Source organism: Scyliorhinus torazame, chromosome 5 (genome assembly GCF_047496885.1).
Source record: "Scyliorhinus torazame isolate Kashiwa2021f chromosome 5, sScyTor2.1, whole genome shotgun sequence".
Classification (NCBI taxonomy): Eukaryota; Metazoa; Chordata; class Chondrichthyes; order Carcharhiniformes; family Scyliorhinidae; genus Scyliorhinus; species Scyliorhinus torazame.
This window is the reverse complement of record NC_092711.1, coordinates 180,051,573-180,070,971: the sequence shown is the minus strand read 5'-3', so window position 1 is coordinate 180,070,971 and position 19,399 is coordinate 180,051,573. Positions and strand designations below refer to the sequence as shown.

General features: G+C 49.7%; 1 protein-coding gene across 2 annotated transcripts in view; it reads right to left on the bottom strand.

Moving 5' to 3' along the window:
- LOC140422512 (uncharacterized) overlaps window positions 1–18,637 on the bottom strand; it is a 73,134-nt gene extending 54,497 nt beyond the window's left edge. For both annotated transcript variants that reach the window (XM_072507524.1, XM_072507522.1), the window contains exon 1: window positions 18,223–18,637. The gene's annotated coding sequence lies outside the window, so the exon portion shown is untranslated. The remainder of the gene's footprint in view (window positions 1–18,222) is intronic.
- Window positions 18,638–19,399: the final 762 nt, after the last annotated feature.

Here is a 19,399-nt window from a genome sequence, read left to right as displayed (position 1 = left end):
CATCACACCTGTAAAGTGGGCCCTTGTGCTCCCCATAACCAAAATCTATTCAAAGTTGTGGGTCAGGTGAACTCCACGATATACTTTGGTGTTCTCTAAACCCTGGCCCGTAGTACCATTATCCACCTTGCTGTTTACCTCCTCAAAGAACTCGAGCAAGTTGGTCAAGCATGACTTACCCCTCATGAAACCACGCTGACATTGGTGGATTGAGCTTTGTCTTTTCAAATGTCCAGTCATCTCCTCCTTAATGATTGATTCCAGCAACTTCCCCACCACAGAGGTCAAGTTAACCAGTCGATAGTTTCCTACCTTTTGCATCTGTCCCTTTTTGAATAGGGGAGTTACATTAGCGTGTTTCCAATCCACCGGGACCCTTCCCGAATCCAGGTAATTCTAAAATATCATAACCAATGCATCCAACATCCACGCTGCCATCTCCCTTAATACCCTAGGCTGCAGGCCACCAGGTCCCAGCGACTTATTTCCCACTACCTACTCTCCAAATCCTACTGCCCATACCTCGGGGCTGGTTTAGCACATTGTGCTAAACAGCTGGCTTGTAATGCAGAACAAGACTAGCAGCGCGGGTTCAATTCCCAGACCGGCCTCCCCGAACAGTCGCCGGAATGTGGAGACTAGGGGCTTTTCACAGGAACTTCATGGAAGCCTACTTGTGACAATAAGCAATTATTATTATTAGTCTCCAGGGAGCAGACTCGGAGGGGCGGAGTATCGGAGATGTGAGAATAAAAAACTTTACCTCAAGAATTCGTGACCTAGTCTCCAGGGAGGAAACTCGGAGGGGCGGAGTATCGGAGCTGCGAGTACAAAAACCTTACTTGATGCGGCCTCAGAGATGTGGAGTATCAGAGCTGGGAGTACAAAAACCTTACCTCGGAGGATTCGCGGCCTAGTCTCCAGGGAGCAAACTCGGGGGGGGAGGGGGGGGCGGAGTATCGGAGCTGAGAGTATAAAAACCTTACCTCGGGGATTCGCAGCTGACTCTCCAGGGAGTGGAGTATTTGAGCAGTCAGTGTGTTCTCCAATGGCAAGAGGAGTCAGTCAGCTTGCTAGACACAATAACTTTAATTTACTCTCAGGAATTTGCATCAGGACTCAGTTGGAAAGTCACCGATCCCTTCTCTCGAGGCCAGTTACACTCTGGTCGGCCTTATATACCAAGGGTGTTCATACCCCTTGAGGCACAAGGGGAGTATTAGAAGGTTTGCCCCGTTGTCCCATGCGGGTTACTACACCCCTCCCCCCCTGAACTCTGAAGACCCCCTGAGGGACGGCCGAGCCGGAGCGGAGGTACCCTGCGTTAATGCCTTAACGACTGGCTGGCTTGTGGATGAAAGACGATGAGAAGAAGACAGAGCATCAGGTGCCCGTGCACGAAGGTGATCGAGATGACGCTTCATGAGTTGGCCTTGCACACGGACCTGGTACAACACGGAACCGGTTCGGTGAACGACGACCCCTGGAATCCAACGAGGACCTTCACCGAAGTTGCGGACGCTGATTTTCTGGTCGGGTGCAAAACAGCGTAGAGAGGAAGACCCTTCGGGGCAACGCCTTTAAACTTGCGAAAGGCGCACCTTAATGCCGAAGTCGGGAAATAATTATCCCAGTTGGGTGTGAAGACGACAACCCATCATCAATTCAGTCAGGGGCGGCACGGTGGTGCAGTGGTTAGCACTGCTGCCTCACGGTGCTGAGGATCCGGGTTCGATCCCGGCCCCGGATCACTGTCGGTGTGGTGTTTGTACATTCTCCCCGTCTGTGTCTGCATGGGCCTTACTCCCCCAACGCAAAGATGTGCAGGGTAGATAGATTGGCCACGCCAAATTGCATTGCCCCTTAATTGGAAAGAAAACAATTGATAGGATTTTGCAAGCTCAGGCCAGATGGTGGGGGAGTGAATGTTCACTTCCAGCTTCCAGTCGGGGAACACTTCAGCAGTCAAGGGCATTCAGCCTCTGATCTTTGGGTATGTGTTCTCCAAGGCGGCCTTAAAGGCACGCAACAACGCAGAATCGCCGAGCAGAAACTGATAGCCAAGTTCCGCACGCATGAGTCCGGCCTCAACCGGGACCTTGGATTCATGTTGCATTACATTCATCTCCCACCATCTGGCCTGGGCTTGCGTAATCCTACCAACTGTCCTGGCTTGAGACAATTCACACCTCTTTAACCTGGGGTTACCCCTCTCTCCAGCTGCACCGTCTGGACCTGTAAAGACTTAATTACCTGCAAAGACTGGCATTCAAAGTATCGTCTTGCATCATTGAATTTGTCTATATATGTGTTTATGGAACCCACCTCGTCATTCACTTGAGGAAGGAGCTGCGCTCTGAAAGCTAGTGATTCGAAACAAACCTGTTGGACTTTAATCTGGTGTTGTAATATTTCTTACTATTCCCAGATGTGTGCAGCTGTCAGGGGGTAGCGGGTTCATAAAATTGAGGACAGCCATGACTTCATCGTCCATGGGCGGGTCGATTGATACAGCAGGCAGCAGCAGTCAACTTAAAGCATTTGCATGCGCTATAGATGAGCCGGGTCTGTGTTCAAAAGAGTTCCGATAGGTCGGCGACAGGAGAGCCCAGCTCTGAATGTAATTGGCGGGACGCCTTATCTTCTCAGAATAAACCATGCAATGGCTTGTGATCAGCAACGGAGAAGTAGTGGCTGCCACAGACATACTGAATCGGTTGACCCGTAATATGACCGGCAGCCCCTCCTTTTCCATATCCACAAAGGAGCGTTCAGCAGCTGGCAGTAGCCTGGAGGTGTCGGCTATGGGGTGATCCCGACAACTTTCACGTGATAAGGAAGTACGGCTCCAATGCTGGATGGTGATGCATTGCAGGTTAAACACAAAGGTTTGGTTGTATCGAAGTGCGCAAGAACGTTGGAGGAAACCAGGGTTCGCTTCACGATCCGAAACGCAGCAGCTCATTCGTCCCTCGACGACCATGGGATACCTTTCTGCAAGAGCCGATGAAGGGGGAGCCAAAATCGAAGCCTAGTTCGGCTTAAAGCGGCCATAATAATTAACGAGGCCCAAAAACAAGTGAAGATCTGTGACATTAATAGGCGCTGGGGCCATCTTCACAGCCTGCACTTCGTCTTCGACTGGGTGGAGGCCATCGCGGTCGACACGGTAGCCCAAATAAACAATCGTGCTCAGAAAGGCGGCGTAGAACAGCCTCTAGATTTTGAAAATGTTCGGCCTCCGTTGCCCCCGTATTAAGCACATCGTCGAGATAAACTGCCACGCGTAATATCTCTGCCATAATGCGCTGAAAAATAGCGCAGGCAGACGAGATGCCAAAAGGAAGCCTGGTATACTCATAAAGACCCTTCTAAGTGTTGGTGATGAGGGATTTTCTCGATGCCTTCTGTAACTTGAGTTGCAGATATGCGCTGCTCATGTTGGGTTTTGTAAAAGTCGAGCCTCCCGCCAAAGTGGCATAGAGGTCCTCAACGAGAGGAAGCGGACAGCGGTCCAGACGAGATTCCGTATTCACGGTCAATTTGTAATCTCTGCGAAGACGGACGGTCTGGCTTCATCATCGGGGCTGCCCGTTCCAGACGATCTCAAGGTTTTGCAACCCCTGCAATTCAGCTTCAACGTTTCTGACGATGGCAGAAGGAACCGGTCCAGCGGGGGAAAACGAGTTTCGGCCTGCGGCTCTACTTGGATTTTCGCCACAGCTCCTTTAATCTTCCCAAGGCCAGACCCAAAAACATCAGGGAAGTAACACCGAATGCAATCCTCCTGCCTCCACTCGGAGGGCAAGTGGTCAATCAAGGTGCAACTGTTGCAACCAGTCGCGGCCTAAGAGGCAAGGGTCATCTCATTTGATCACAATGAGGGAAAGATGTAGCAACTGACGCTCCAAAGTTACAGGGGCAAGCGCAGAGCCCATTATGGGCAGATGCTCCCCGGTATACGAGGCGAGACAGGCCACCAAATCAGCCACGGCCAATTCACTCACCCCGAGGCGGATGCGATCAGAAATACTGCTGGGAATCACAGACACGGCCACACCCATGTCCAATTCCATATGAACAATGTCTATTGACCCGTTTAGGAATCCCGATAGGTGCAATCCGGGCGCAGCCAAACAGTGCAGCTGCATGTCTGACTCGTTGGCAGCCTCTTTGGGGTCATCAATAATGATGGGCCCTCACAAGTGGCTGACAAACCGTAGAACCCTTACGAACATGCTGCCCTTTACGCTGACAACGCTGCTGGCCGCTTTGGTAGCCACACCGCTCACATGGCGCGCTGGCAGCCCAGCCCGAATCCATCGAGTGTGTTTGTTTAGACTTCGCGTCACGAGGCTGTGCCCCGATCGACTCTCGGTGACCCCACCTGGGTGTGCTGAAAGGCGGCAGGGGGAAAGGCGCTTCGTGGCATTGACCTCCATGCCCGATAGTTCGTGAACTACAGGAGCCACACTTTCCTGTGAGAGAGAAATCTGTAGAGCTGACTGGAATGTTAGGCACCCTTCTCCCAAAAGCCGCTTCTGAACATCATGATTATTTATACCACAAACTAAACGGTCCCGAAGCATCGGGGCAGCACGGTAGCATAGTGGTTAGCACTGTGGCCTCACGGTGCCAGGGTCCCAGGTTCGATTCCCCGCTGGATCACTGTCAGTGCGGAGTCTGCACGTTCTCCCCGTGTCGCCGTGGGTTTCCTCCGGGTGCTCCGGTTTCCTCCCACAGTCCAAAGACGTGCAGGTTAGGTGGATTGGCCATGATAAATTGCCTATAGTGTCCAAAAAGGTTAGGAGGGGTTATTGGGTTAGGGGGATAGGGTAGAAGTGAGGGCTTAAGTGGGTCAGTGCAGACTCGATGGGCTGAATGGCCTCCTTCGGCACTGTATGTTCTATGTTCACATCCGCGAGGACAGCCCCCAATCACAATCCTCAGCAATACTTCTCAATCGGGCTGCACACTCAGCGACTGACTCCTCCTCAGACCGTACTGCTGTGCCAAATTGATAGCGTTGCACAATAGCAGACAGCGTTGGGTTAAGATGGTCTCCCACAAGCAAAACCAGCTGGTCGAACGCAACTGTATCCGGTTGGAAATGCGACACTGAATGTATGAGCACCGCAGGCCAACAAAAGGATCACTGTTTGGTGTTCCGTCTCAGTAATGTTGGCCTTGGAAAATATCAGAGGCGTTCCGTATATTGCTTCCATGACTCACGGAGAGATCGAAGACATCTAAGCGATCAAACAAAGGCATCGTGAGGACACTAGCTTACCTTAAGCTGAGGCAATGTATAAATTCTCCAAATCGGCGCGGGTGCCTGAAGACACATCAATGGCTTCCAGTTTTATCCTCGCCGCCAGTTTAATAACAGCAAAAGCAGTCAGTCAGCTTGCAAGACAAAATAACTTTTATTACATTCAGGAATGTACATCACAACCCGGTTAGAATGTCACTGGTCCTTTGTCTCTCGAGGCCAATGATATTCTGGTTGGCTTTGTATACAATGTGGTCCCACCCTGTGATTAGCAGAGGAGTTTTTACTCCTCAAGGCACATGCGGAATATTGGAAGGTCTGCCCCTTGTGTCCCATGCGGGATAAACTGCAGAAGCCTTACGTCAAAGATTCGCAGCCTAGTCTCCAGGGAGCGGAATCAGAGGGACGAAGTATCAGAGCTGTGAGCGTAAAAACCTTACCTCAGGGATTCACGGCCTAACCTCCAGTGAGCCGACTAGGAGGGGTGGAGTATCTCAGCTCGGAGTATAAAACCTTAACTCGGGGATTCGTGGCCTAATCTCGAGGGAGTGGACTTGGAGGGACAGAGTATTGGAGCTGAGAGGATTAAAATCTTAGCTCGGGGATCCACGGCCTAATCTCCAGATAGTGGACTCGGAGGGGCGGTGTATCAGAGCTGAGAGTATAAAAACTTAATCTCGGGGATTCTCGGCCCAGTCTCCAGGAAGAGGATTTGGAGAGGCAGAGGGCGGAGAACGGTGTTTGGGGTTGGGCACTTTGGTGGGGGTGTGGGGTAGGAGGAATTAGGTGCTTGTTGTTTTTTGTGGGGTAATAGCAGAGGGGGGACCCTGGGTGGGGGCCACCTCACTCGAGGAAAGGGGAAGAGATAGCTAATGAAAGGGAGTGGAGTAGGGGGATAGAAGGGAGAGGCTGCGACTCCTTGGGCCAGATTGGGAGGGGCACAATGGGTCTGGTTGTTTTTTTGGAGGGGGGGGGGAAATTGGGTTGGGTGAGACGGCAGGAAGTCTGCGAGCCTGAGGGGGGGGGGGGCAGAACTAACAGAGAGGAGGTGATTCTTCGTCTCACCCTCGAGGTGGGGCTGCAAGCCATCATAGGTGGGCCTGAGACACAGGGATTTCTGCAGGAGTATTGCACCTGATGGCTGACTCGAGGAGGGGGGGGGGGCAGTGAGAGACCCCGGCAAGGTTAGTTATCTGGAACTTGTCCGTTTTCAGGCAGGGTCGGTTCTGGTCAATGGGCGGCGGCGGAGGGAGGAGGGAGGGGCGGGGGTAGTAGGTACGTGATGTTTATGGGAAAGGTTGGAGGAGACGGCCGTGGTGTTACAGAACATGTACGCCCTAAGTTGGGACGATGTCAAGTTTTTGGGAGGGCTGCTGGCTGCAATAGCGGGGTTAGACACACCAATTATTTTTTGGCGGGGATTTTAACTATTGGATCCTAAGCTGGATCGCTCCAGGCCACAAGTCGCTGGCCCCTTCGGGGATGGAACATAAAGTACAGAAGGAGGCCATTCGGCCCATCGAGTCTGTACCGATCCACTTAAGCCCTCCCTTCCACCCTATCCCCCGAACCCAATAACCCTTCCTAACCTTTTTGGTCACTAAGGGCAATTTACCATGGCCAATCCACCGAACCGGCACGTCTTTGGACTGTGGGAAGAAACCGGAGCACCCGGAGGAAACCCACTCAGACACGGGGAGAACGTGCAGACTCCGCACAGACAGTGACCCAGCGGGGAATCGAACCTGGGACCCTGGCGCTGTGAAGCCAAAGTGCTAGCCACTATGCAACCGTGCTGCCCTGGTGAGGGTGCTGACCCCTGGCGGTTTATGCACCTGGGGAGGGGAAGGGGTTTTTGCTTCTTTCCCCCCGGTACACAAGGTGTCCTCGAGGATCGACTTTGTCATTATGGGTAGGACCCTGCTCCCGGTGAAGAACGCAGAGTATTCAGTGGTGGTTATTTCTGACCACGCGCCACGCTTGGTGGACTTGATGTTGGAGGTGGGTCGGGTGCAGCGCACGGGATGGAGGCTGGATAGTGGAAGATCTCAAAGGAATACATGGAGTTGAATGAGAACGGGATGGTCTCGCCCTTCACTTCATGGGAGACACTAAAGGCGGTGATTGGGGAGGGTGGGGAATCATCTGGTCTACGCACATATAGACAAGGAGGCCAGGAAGGAGCGTTAGGAGCTACTGGCTGAGATTCTGGAAGTATACCGGGAATATGCAAGTGACCCAGAGCCGGAGTGATGGGCTGACAGGAAGAAGCTGCAAATGCAATTTGACCTGTTGTCCGCAGGTAGGTGCAGCAGCCGAGGTGCTTAAAGCGGGTGGTGCATGAATACGGGGAGAAGGCGAGCCACCTTCTGGCTCACCAGTTAAAGCGACAGGAAGCTGCGAGGGAGATTGTGAAGAGAGGGAGTCAGAGGTGAATTAGTTTCCCATAGAAGGTAAATAGACTGTTTCAAACCTTTAAGGAGTGGCTGTGAAGGTTGGAGCCACCAGAGAACAAGCAGAGTGAGAGTTTCTGGAGGGTTTGGAGGTGGTGGACGATTTGCAGGAGGAGTTGGGGCTGGTGGAAGTTCGAACCTCTTCAGGGAAGATGCAGACGAGGAAGGGGCTAGGGCCGGATGGGTTCCAGTAGGATTTTGTAATAAGCTTGCGGATCAGTGGCCCCGTTGTTGTTGGGGATGCTTAATGATTCACTGGCGCAACTTCCCGGAGACACTAGGGCAGGCGTCCAGCTCCCTAATCCTGAAGAAGGAAAGGACCCCACAGAGTGTGGGTCGTATCGCCCGACTTCGCTGCTCAACGTGGATGTGAAGCTTTTCCTTGCGTCGAGGTTGGGGCCCTGTCTCCCAGAGACAGTGGGGGAGGATCAGACTGGCTTTGTGAAGGGAAGAATTGTTGTCCAATGTGAGATGGCTACCCGATGTAATTCCCACCCCAGTAGTGGGGCTGGAACCGGAGATAATCGTCTCACCAGACGCAGAAAAACCGTTCAAGAGAATTGAGTGGAGCTATCTTTTTGCAGTACAAGAGAAGTTTGGGCTGGGTCCTGGTTTTGTTACGTGGGTGCGGCTGTTCTGCAAAGCTCCAGTTGCCAGCGTGCGTGCTAACACCATGGGTTCGGGGCCGTTTCGGCTGCACAGGGGACGAGGTAAGTGTTTCCTCTCCTGTTTGCGACGGCAATCAAACCATTGGCCTCAGACCAGTGGAGATGAACTGTGAAGGGTGGAGTAGAGCACAGGGTGTCCGTGTATGCAGACAACCTGCTGCTGTATGTAAAGGATTCGGGGCCAGTTATGGAGGGCATTATGTGTATATCATAGAATTTACAGTGCAGAAGGAGGCCATTCGGCCCATCGAGTCTGCACCGGCTCTTGGACAGAGCACCCTACCCAAGCCCACACCTCCACCCTATCCCCATAACCCAGTAACCCCACCCAACACTAAGGGCAATTTTGAACACAAAGGGCAATTTATCATGGCCAATCCACCTAACCTGTGGGAGGAAACCGGAGCACCCGGAGGAAACCCACGCACACACGGGGAGAACGTGCAGACTCCGCACAGACAGTGATCCAAGCCAGGAATCGAACCTGGAACCCTGGAGTTGTGAAGCAATTGCGCTATCCACAATGCTCCCGTGCTGCCCGCGCGGTAGCATTGTGGCTATTGAAGAGACTCAGCTCCTTCTCGGGGCATAAGTTCAATTTCGGCATAAGTTCAATTTCGACAAGTGCGAGTATTTTGTGGTTAGCCCTTCAGGGGGAGGAGGAGGGGTTAGGTGGGGGGGGTGCTTCCGTCCTTTCTGGCTGGGACTACTACCCGGTATCTGATGGTCCAGGCAGCACAGGATTGGACGCAGCTTCTTTCAGCCAGTGGATGCCGCATTTGTGGGTGGAAAGGAAAGGGGCTCAGAGAGTGAGGGACTTGTTTCAGGGCGGGCGGTTTGCCATCCCGGAGGAGCTGAAGGAGAAAGTCAGACTGGTGGGGGGCAGCAATGTTTCGGTACTTCCAGGTACAGGATTTTGTTCCTGGGACATTCCCAGTGGCGTCACCAGCCACTTCATTTTTATTTATTTATTTTTTTATTTGTGGGCGTCGCGGGCTGTGCCAGCATTGACTGCCCATCCCTAATTGCCCTTGAGAGGGCAGTTACGAGTCAACCACGTTGCTGTGGGTCTGGAGTCACATGTGGGCCAGACCAGGTAAGGATGGTGTCATGAGAATGTCGCTTTAAGAAATGGAGCTGCTCATGTTACTGGAGTGATGTCAGAGTGTGGGGGGAGCTGAGCTCTACTTCTGCTTTTTAGTTTCAGTTTGAGAAAAAGCTTGGGGTGTGTCGGTGTTTTTCAGTGAGCTGCATCTGGAGTCTGCCATCCAAAGACTATCTTAATCATTTGGTGAACCCAGAAATGTAAAAGGTTTCAGTATTGAATGTAAACCCTGATGTGCTTCTGTTTAGAGGTTTGTTAAGTCTTTTGGATGTTAAAAGAACAGCTTACAGGTTACTTTGGTGTTGTATTCTTTGGGGGTTGTATTTGAATTGATGGTTGCTAAGATATTCACAGTTTGTTTTAAAAAGGTTAACTTGAGTTCAGAGAATAAACATTGTTTTATTTTTTAAAATACTCATCCATTTCTGCAGTATCGTACCTGTAGAGTGGGCCGTGTGCTTCCCATACCATAACAATGGCAGATTTCCTTCCCTCGAGGGCATTAGTAAACTAGATAGGTTTTTAATAACAATCGACAATGGTTTCATGGACAGCCTTAGATTTTTAATTCCAGATTTCGACTGAATCCAAATTTCACCATTGGAGAGGATTCCTTCCCGCATGGGGTTGGAAGAGGGCCGCGTGTCCGAGATATATGGACGGATCTTGGGGGAGGTGCAGGCCCCGATAGAAGAGGTGAAGATCAGGTGGAAGGAGGGGCTGGGACATAAATTGGAGCAGGAGGTGTGGAATGGATCCCTCCGCATCGTGGATGCTACGTCATCCTGCGCGAGGTGGTGTTCATGGCGCACCTCACCAAGGCCAGAATGAGGAGCTTTTTTTTCCCAGAGGGTTGAGGATAGGTGTGAGCGGTGTTGAGAGGGCCCGCAAATCACACAAACATGCTCTGGTCTTGTCCCAAATTGGTGGGTCTTTTCTTTAGCACCACATTTATAGTGAAGGGGTCGAGAGGAGGGTTCCACCATAGTTGGCGGCCTTTCATTTTGCACTGACAGGAAAAGGTCACTGTTAGTGGGGGGGGCGCGGTTGGAGAGGTTGTGCTGTATTTTGGGGTGGGGTTACTGTTATTGCTGTTGTTTGTAATTTTTGATATTGGTGTTGGTATTGTTTGGTTGGATTTTATTGATTTAAAATTTTACAAGTTCAACAAAAATATATATTTTTAAACTTGAAAGATCGGCAGAAGGTCCTGGAGACGGATAATGTGAGGTGGGACCCGGCTCCATGAGGAACTGAGGATTTCCTTCTTCCAGGACTTTCGGCAGCCACACAAACGAAGCATCGAGGCTTTGATGAAGTTTGAAGGGAACTCAAGGCTGTGGGAGTGAATTCTGTCGCTTTATCCTGAGACCCTGAAAATTATATCCGACAACTCCATCAAGTCTTTCAATAATCCGACTAGTGCCTCGGCCTTCGTTAAATCCATGAAGGGCAAGGATTTGGAGGGATGGTTTGCAGCTCGGACTAACTCAGGCTCTAATCGGGACACTTTCCCTATCATGGTGTTGTTGTTTGAATTTGTTATCTTTTATCCTGTTGAAGGGAGTTGTTATTCTGTGAGCGCCGATTGAATGTCTTCTTCTCCTCGAGTGTGACAGGGACTCGGATTATCTTATCTCAGTTATGGTAGACGTGCCGTGTGCTGATTATCCGTCGTCTTTCTTCTATTATCCGAGCGTTAATCATGGCAGAACCGAGTGGCGCCATTGCCGAAGGGTGGGTGGTGGTGGATGCAGGTTTTCACGGGTAGGTATAAAATGCGGGAGGGACATTCGATCCCCATTCCCTTGTTGGCCCTTCTTTTCTTCTCCTCATTTTGGAGAAGGTGTCCTGAGGGTAACGACAGTCTGGCCGTGGGGTTAATCCTCCGGGTCCTCAGTCTTATTGAGGAATGTCCCCTTGGATCTATGGTGGTGGTGATTCTTTTGTATTTTTGTTATTATGGGAGGGTTTGTGTGTTGTTGACTTTATCCTACTCTGGTACAGACGGGGCTTTTATCTGTGAAAGGAGCAGTTTGGGAGACTTTGGTGCCTCTGGTGTAAAGTGAGTTGGAGGAGGGGGTAACATTTTTGATTTGATTTGATTTATTATTGTCACATGGGGCTGGGGGCATTCTGGCTAAGTTTGCCGATGATACAAACATAGGTGGAGGGGCAGGTAGTATGGAGGAGGTGGGGAGGCTGCAGAAAGATTTAGACAGTTTAGGAGAGTGGTCCAAGAAATGGCTGATGAAATTCAACGTGGGCAAGTGCGAGGTCTTGCACTTTGGAAAAAAGAATAAAGGCATGGACTATTTTCTAAACGGTGACAAAATTCATAATGCTGAAGTGCAAAGGGACTTGGGAGTCCTCGTCCAGGATTCTCTAAAGGTAAACTTGCAGGTTGAGTCCGTAATTAAGAAAGCAAATGCAACGTTGTCATTTATCTCAAGAGGCTTGGAATATAAAAGCAGGGATGTACTTCTGAAGCTTTATAAAGCATTAGTTAGGCCCCATTTAGAATACTGTGCGCAATTTTGGGCCCCACACCTCAGGAAGGACATACTGGCACTGGAACGGGTCCAGCGGAGATTCACACGGATGATCCCAGGAATGGTAGGCCTAACATACGATGAACGTCTGAGGATCCTGGGATTATATTGATTGGAGTTTAGGAGGTTGAGGGGAGATCTAATAGAAACTTACAAGATAATGAATGGCTTAGATAGGGTGGACGTAGGGAAGTTGTTTCCATTAGCAGGGGAGACTAGGACCCGGGGGCACAGCCTTTGAATAAAAGGGAGTCACTTTAGAACAGAGATGAGGAGAAATTTCTTCAGCCAGAGAGTGGTGGGTCTGTGGAATTCATTGCCACAGAGGGAGGTGGAGGCCGGGTCGTTGAGTGTCTTTAAGACAGAAGTTGATAAATTCTTGATTTCTCGAGGAATTAAGGGCTATGGAGAGAGAGCGGGTAAATGGAGTTGAAATCAGCCATGATTGAATGGTGGAGTGGACTCGATGGGCCGAATGGCCTTACTTCCGCTCCTATGTCTTATGGTCTTATGTATTAGTATCCAGTGAAAAGTATTGTTTCTTGCATGCTGTACAAACAATGCATACTGTACATAAGGAAGGAAGGAGAGTCTGCAGAATATAATGTTACAGTTATAGCAAGGTGTAGAGAAAAGATCAACTTAATACGAGGTAGGTCCATTCAAAAGTCTGATGGCAGAATGGAAGAAGCCGTTCTTGATTCGGTTGGTGCATGACCTCAAACTTTGGTATCTTTTTCCTGACGGTAGAAGGTGGAAGAGAGTATGTCCGGTGTGCGTGGGGTCCTTAATTATGCTAGAGGCAGCGAGAATTATAGATAGAGTCAATTCATGGGAGGCTGGTTTGCGTGATGGACTGGGCTACATTCATGACCTTTTGTAGTTTCCTGCGGTCTTGGGCACAGCAGGCTCCATACCAAGCTGTGATACAACCAGAAATAATGCTTTCTATGGTGCATCTGTAGAAGTTGGTGAAGGTCGTAGCTGACATGCCAAATTTCCTCAGTCTTCTGAGAAAGTAGAGTCGTTGGTGGGCTTTCTTAACTATAGTGTCGGCATGGGGCGACCAAGACACCATGTAGGTGATCTGTACACCTAAAAACCTGAAGCTCTCGACCCTTTCTACTTGGTTCGCACTGATGTAGACAGGAGCATTTTCTCCACTACGCTTCCTAAAGTCGATGATAATCTCCTTAGTTTTGTTGACATTGAGGGAGAGATTATTGTCGTCGCACCAGTTCACCAGATTCTCTATCTCAATCCTATACTCTGTCTCGTCGTTGTTTGAAATCCGACCAACTACGGTGGTGTCATCAGCAAATTTAAAAATCGAGTTGGGAGGGGAATTTTGCCACATAGTCATAGGTGTATAAGGAGTATAGTAGAGGGCTGAGGACACAGCCTTTTGGGGCACCGGTGGTTGAGGATGATCGTGGAGGAGGTGTTGTTGCCTACTTTACTGATTGTGGTCTGTGGGTTAGAAAGTTCAGGATCCAGTCGCAGAGGGAGGAGCCGAGGCCAAGGCCACGGAGTTTGGAGATGAGTTTCGTAGGAATGATGGTGTTGAAGGCTAAGCTGGAGTCGATAAATAGGAGTCTGACATAGGTGTCTTTGTTATCTAGGTGTTCCAGGGAAGAATGCAGGGCCATGGAGATGGCGTCTGCTGTGGACCTGTTGCGGCGGTAGGCAAACTGTAGTGGATCAAGGCAATCTGGGAGGCTGGAGTTGATTTGTGCCATGACTAACCTTTCAAAGCACTTCATGATGATGGATGTCAGAGCCACTGAACGATGGTCATTAAGGCACGCTGCTTGGCTTTTTTTTTGGTACAGGGATGATGGTCGTCTTCTTGAAGCAGATAGGGACCTCCGACTGTTGTAAACATCTGTTCCTGTTCTCTCTGTTGCCTAACTAATGGCGGCAGTTAATCTGCAAATTTTCCCAGGGAATGTACGGGGCATCCATCACCCTCTCAGAAGGAAAAAGATCCTCTCCTTTCTTAAGGAGAAAGTCGACATAGCTTTATTACAGGAAACTCATCTGGATGATGAGGAACACTTTAAATTGAGGCGGGATTGGGTGAGGCAGGTTTTTTTGCCTCCTGTTCATCAAGTAGCAGGGGTGTGACAATCCTTATTAATAAAAATATCCCTTTTAAGGTCGAAACCTGCACCAAGGACAAAGGAGGTAGCTATGTGATCATTGGAGGTTCGGTGCATGGAGATGTTGTTTCCATAATGATTGTTTATGGATCCCCGAATTACTCCCTGGAGTTCATGACAAAGGTTTTTGTGGATTTTGCAGAGTTTGCTTCGACTAACTCTTTTGTGGTTGGTGACTTCAACGGCCACTTAATCCCTCTGATAGAGAAGCTCCCGGTTACCAGGAACCCCCCCACGCTGCAAGTTAGGGTGTTGGCCTCGGCTTGTGAGGAGCTGGGTTATGTGGATGTTTGGAGAACTTTGCACCTGAGGGGCAGAGATTTTACCTTCTTTCCAGCCCCACAGCAATGTCATACCAGAATCAATGACTGTTTTGTGCCGAGGACGATCCTACACCTGGTGTCCTCTTGCACCACAGGAAGCATCGTAATCGTGGACCATCCCCCGGTTTTTCTGGAGTTTTGCTTGAGGGCTCACCCCCAGGTCGAGAATGTGGAGGTTTGATGCCTCCCTGATAAGAGAAGCTTCATTTACCACACACTTTATGAAAGAGTTTGAGTTCTTCCTTTCGGTTAACTCGACCCCTGGTATTTCCCCCTCTATTTTGTGGGAGACGTGTAAAGTTTATGCTCGGGGGCTGATCATTTCTTACACTGCTAATAAAAGGTGCAGGATGCTAGAGAATCAGCGGCTTCTGGACATTTGTTTAGTGAAGGAGAATGATAAGAAGGCCCCGAGTAAGCTATTGCTGAAGGAGGTTAACGCAGCAAGAGTGGCTTTGGACTCCTTGTGTCCTCAGCAGGTCGAGAAAAGTTTAAAGTTTGTGAGGCAGAATTTGTACGGGTTTGGGAATAAGCCGAGCAAACACTTGGCCTGTTTGAGGAAGAAAAAGACCGACTTTAAGTGCAAATCCCTCTGTGCAACTTGGGGAAGGGAAATGGATCATGAAGACGAAGGAGATAAATGAGGATTTGGGGAATTCTATGCAGGATTATACAAGTGTGAGCAGTCCGGTGATGTGTTGGTGGGTGTGGAGCATTCTTTTTCTTCCCGGAAGCTTCTGGAGGCCTCAGAAAGCCAGAGTGAGGCTCTTAATGCTGCCCTTTCGAGGGAAGAGGTATCAAAGGCCATGAAGGTGCCGGAGTGGCACGGTATCACAGTGGTTAGCACTGTTTATTCACAGCGCCATAGACCCGGGTTCGATTCCTGGCTTGGGTCACTGTCTGTGCGAAGTCTGCACGTTCTCCCCGTGTCTGCATGGGTTTCCTCCGGGTGCTCCGGTTTCCTCCCACAAGTCCCGAAAGATGTACTTGTTAGGTCAATTGGACATTCTGAATTCTCCCTCAGTGTACCCAAGCAGGCACCAGACTGTGGCGACTAGGGGATTTTCACTGCAATGCTAATGTAAGCCTACTTGTGACACAAATAAAGATTATTATTATTGAAGTACTGGGACCGGATGTCTGTGGGTGTGAGTTTTATCGGGGGTTTGAGGATTTGTTGTTGAACCCATTGGTAGATATGTATTGTCACTCTTTTGACTCGGGGATGCTGCCACCGACTCTTCGTGAGGCTAATATCTCTTTGATTCTGAAGGCGGACAAGGACCCAGAGGAGTGGGCCTCTTATTAGCCAATCTCTTTTGAATGTTGACTTGAAACTGCGATCTTATGTTTTGGTGAGAAGGCTGGAGGACATCCTTCCGACAATCGTGCGGGAGGACCAGACTGGGTTTATATGGGGAAGATTTTCCAGTAACAATGTTGAAAGGTTGCTGAATGTGATTCAGGCTTTTCAGAAATATGCATTGGATGGGCTGCTGATCTCCTTCGATGCAGAGAAAGCTTTTGCTCGAGTTGAGTGGAATTATCTGGTGTATCTGCTGCGAGACTTCAGGTTGGGTGAGGATTATATTGAGTGGATTCAATTGTTACATCACAGACCAGCAGCGGTGGTGCTCAACAATGGTTTATGGAAGTCACATTTTGAGCTTTAGAGAGGGACTGGACAGGACTGCCCTCTGTCCCCCTTGCTGTTTGCGTTGGCCACTGAGATCTTGCCGGAGGATATTTGATCGGATCCTCTGATATCTGGACTGGAAGGTGGGGTGAGGCAGCACAAGATCACTCTGTGTGCAGATGACGGGCTGCTGTTTGTGTCGACCCCCAGTGTTTCAGTCCCGGCCATTATTGGAGTAGTGGGTAGATTTAGTGCCTGCTCTGGCTACGAGATCAATTTTACTGAGTCCAAGGCCATGCCGATGGGGAGGGGTTGAGGGGTAAGCCCCCTCCTCTTGCTAACTTCCCCTTCAGATGGTCCCCCCCCTTGGGATTTAAATATCTGGGAACGTCAATGTCCCCCTCTTTTAGACAGCTATATGGGGCCAACTTTCCACAGCTGATGGTGACTATTAGGTGGGACTTTGCCTGGGGGTCGTCTCTTCCGATTTCATGCCGAGGGATGTCTTGTGTTGTCCAGACTATTGTACGCTCTGCAGATGCTGCCTGTACTGCTGTCGACCAGAGTCATGAAGGAAATTAATGGAAGACATGTTCAGAGATGCTTCCTTGTCTTACTTTGAGCAGCGATGTCAGCAATTTGACAACCCAACACAGTCTTTTTTCAGTATTTAGAGCTCAGAGATGTTAGCAAGACATCTTTGCATTTTGATTAGTCAATTTTTCCAGTGGAAAAATCCTGAATTCTGTGGAGCCTAAATAATTGATTAGCAAGTTCTATGATGCTCTCAATTCCAGATCCTGCCTTTTAACACTTTGCAGTCATGGGAAAGGGACTTGCCAGTCAATATTGATGAGGAGACACCAAATTCAATCAACTTATACATTTTAATTTGACTATGTTGTTAGTCTGCTTCACAATACTTTGAGGTGTGCGACCTGCATGGTTATCCTCCTGTTTTTAATTGAATCTTCCCCTCTTTCCATGTTAACATGTTCACTGGTTGATCAATTGATCCGGAATTTCATCTAGAGGCCCTGGTGCCTCAAATATCCTGTTCCGAATTAATTCTACAATGTGTTGCTGTATTTATGCGGCAATATCTCTTGTTCTGCTCTGCGCCGATTTTCCACCAATTTTTCTGTTACTCTGTTGCTTTTATTGTTAAAAATGGCAAAAACCTAATTTAAAAATTTTTTTTTTATAAATCGGTTCAGCTGATCCATAAATATATTCAACAACTGCCAACCTCCACTGTTCGCTATCGAAGAGAAATCCAGAGACCAACAACCCTCGGAGGGAAGAGATGACTGGAAATATATATAAGGGCTATGGAGAGAGAGCGGGTAAATGGAGTTGAAATCAGCCATGATTGAATGGTGGAGTGGACTCGATGGGCCGAATGGCCTTACTTCCGCTCCTATGTCTTATGGTCTTATATAAAGTTGCGATAGGACAATATTACACAACTGGAAATAATAAATATCAATGGATAATCATTATGTTTGGAATGTGTCCAGCTGAAGAGGACCAACTAACTATTTGTAATTGTATAAATGATCATTTTTTTTGTTCAGTAGAGAGGTATCTTGATTTCCCCAGTTGCCTGCTCCCCATCAATGTAACACAATAAACTGTTTGATGTTTGGAGCAGACCCGGGTGTCGAGTAATTCTTTTGGATCAATTACTGCTAACACATACTTTATTGCAGAACCAATCAATAATATATCTAATCTGTAACATAACACTGGACATTTCTCTGTCTGATGTTAATTTACTGTCCCCTTAAATGTCAGCCATCTCCTGGGGAAACCAGCCCTTTAATTGTGAATATTGGGAAAGAGACCATCCTTTTAGCCAGACAAATAAATGTGTCAAGCTGAGGGAGCAAAGGATGTCAATGTCTTTAAGGGAGAGAGAGACCTGGGCCAAGCTTTGCAGAGTCTGCACCCTCCCTGGAGTCACTTCCTTTCCCTTCAGTTGCTGCAAGTGACCAATTGAAGGTGAGAATGAGAAATGGAAAGAGGAGAAAAGAAAGTGTTTTACTCACAGAGGTTGAAGACAGGAGGAGGTTTGAGTCTCTCTGATTGGCTGAAAGACCAGCCTCCTTCCAGTCCAACTCTTCCCATTGGTCAACACCTCAGGATGTCGGACAGATGAGCCCACCGCCGCACATGCGCAGTTGCCCCTCGATTTTGGACATGCGCATTCCGGCTTCTGGGCCACACGAGAACGCAGTCGCAATTTGGAGCATGCGCATTGACCCTATTCGTTCCGCAGAAGCCGAGGGAAATTCAGGAGGATTTGGAAACACTTTGTCGATCCGCAAAACCTTATTCAGCTCACTGATTCGCACCTGCGGAATTTCTCCCTTCTGGGACCAGACCCAGATTAACGGCCGCCATTTTGGTTGAGCGAGCAGAGGATAAACAAACAATGAGGCTAAGTCCCGCCCCTCTTCACTCTGATTGACTGGAAGACCAGCCGCCTGTCTCAGTCCTCCAGCCCCGCCCCTCCATCCTATTGGTTCGCACTGGGGAGGAGAGCAAACTAGGCCCCCACCCCCATTCACTCTGATTGCCTGGAGGACCTGAGGCCTGTTTCAGTCCTCCAGGCCGCCCCTCCATACTATTGGATCGCACTGGGGAGGGGAGCAAAGTAGGCCCCGCCCCCATTCACTGACTGCTGGAAGACCAGCCGCCTGCCTCAGTCCTCCAGGCCCGCCCCGCCATCCTATTGGTTCGCACTGGGGAGGGGGAGCAAACTTCCAGGCTGGGCCTCGCCCCCCCCATTCACTCTGATTGGCTGGAGGACCTGCGGCCTGCCTCAGTCCTCCAGCCCGTCCCTCCATCCTATTGGATCGCACCGGGGAGGGGAGGAAAGTAGGCCCCGCCCCCATTCACTGACTGCTGGAAGACCAGCCGCCAGTCTCAGTCCTCCAGGCCCGCCCCTCCATCCTATTGGTTCGCACTGGGGAGGGGGAGCAAACTGACAGGCTAGGCCCCGCCCCCCATTCACTCTGACTGCTGGAGGACCAGGTGTCTGTCTCAGTCCTCCAGCCCCGCCCCCTGGTCCCATTGTTCTGGATGGGGTGATGGATGAATTGGGGGGGAAACAATAAATCAGAGGCGCCACTTTTTGCTCAAATCAATGAGGATTCTGATCTCTGGGAAGGAAACCCTGGGAGGGGGGCCGGGAGGATTCACAAACACCCGCTGAAGGCCCCA